The sequence below is a fragment of the Propithecus coquereli genome, unplaced genomic scaffold (assembly GCF_000956105.1).
Source record: "Propithecus coquereli isolate 6110/MARCELLA unplaced genomic scaffold, Pcoq_1.0 Scaffold575, whole genome shotgun sequence".
In the NCBI taxonomy this organism is placed as follows: domain Eukaryota; kingdom Metazoa; phylum Chordata; class Mammalia; order Primates; family Indriidae; genus Propithecus; species Propithecus coquereli.
This window is the reverse complement of record NW_012151674.1, coordinates 123258-124678: the sequence shown is the minus strand read 5'-3', so window position 1 is coordinate 124678 and position 1421 is coordinate 123258. Positions and strand designations below refer to the sequence as shown.

The 1421-nt window shown below is 34.3% G+C and overlaps 1 protein-coding gene across 1 annotated transcript in view; it reads right to left on the bottom strand.

Annotated features, from left to right (window-relative positions):
- The window catches only part of CCDC15 (coiled-coil domain containing 15), a 130837-nt gene that overhangs the window by 66354 nt on the left and 63062 nt on the right, over positions 1–1421 (bottom strand). The window lies entirely within an intron of this gene.

Here is a 1421-nt window from a genome sequence, read left to right as displayed (position 1 = left end):
AACAATTATAACATGAAGGGGGAAGGGTAAAAAGATTTATATGATTGTAAAGCTTCTACATTTACTTAAAGTGGTAGAATATTAACTCAAAGTAGACTGTGAAAGGTTTGGAATGTATATTGTAATCCTCAGAACAACCACTATAAAATAATATAAAGAGATAGAGCCAAAAAGATAATAGATCAATTAGAATGAAATTAAATAAAATTTAAATAAAGAGACTTCTTCTTGAAGCCATGATGCAATAATAGAATTGGATTTACCCTCCTGCCTGGAATGACTAAACAAACAAACAAAAATCTATGAAAGAATTGTTTTTGGACATTGGACATAAGGAAGCACAGGACAGTGATTCCTCATAGATGGGAAACAAACATAGTTAAGGACTCAATTGCCCAGCTTATTGCCCAGAGAATTTCCAGTCCACTGCACAAGAAGAGAGATCCCAGACAGACCCTGGCAGTCTCCCTGAGGAGCAGTAAGAAGAAACCATACTGCACCTTCAACACTTTGCTTGCAAATCTCCTCAGTTAAATGTCTACGTTCATTGCTTACAAGTTCTGCTTTCTATACAACTGTAGGACACAATTTAGTTAAGTTTTCTGACACTAAATAGCAAGGATCGCCTTTCCTCCAGTTTCCAATAACATGTTCCTCATTTCCTTGAGCTTCACTGGCAGTGCGTTTAATGTCCATATTTCTACCAATATTTTGCTTATGACAATATGGATATTCTCTAAAATGATATAAGCTTTCTGTCATGGGCCTCAAAATTCTTCACCTCTACCTGTTTACCCAATCCCAAAGCCATCTCCACATTTTTTTATATATTTGTTGTAGCAGTACCCCATTCTCAGTATCAAACAGGAAACAACCCAAATGTCCATCAATAGGAGAATGAATAAACAAACAGTGGTATATTCAAATAATGGAATACTATACAGCAATGCAAAGAACAAACTACTGATGTAGCAACATGAATAACTCTCATAAATGTTATACTGAGTGAGAGGAACCTTACATAACATAATTCATACTGTATAGAAGTTCTAGAACACAGAAAACTGATAGTAGAAAAAAATCAGAACAGTGATTATTTCTGGTAGAAAAAGAGTTAAGGATTGACTGAGAAGGAACATGAAGGAACTTTCTAGGCTATGCTAATCCTCTATCTTCAGATATAGGTTTGGATTACACAGGCATATGTATTTTTCAAAACTAATGAAGGGTATTTAGGAGACCTTAAGGCTTATATAGTTCATTTACATAAATTTTACCTCAAGGCAGGAAAAAAGTAACTGTAAACAAAATTTAAATTCTAGTTAATGATATGCAAGCTGAAGTGATCAGGGGTGAAGTGTACTGATGTCTGCAAAACTTACTTTGAAATGTATAAGAAATAAGATGGATTGATGGTTGGA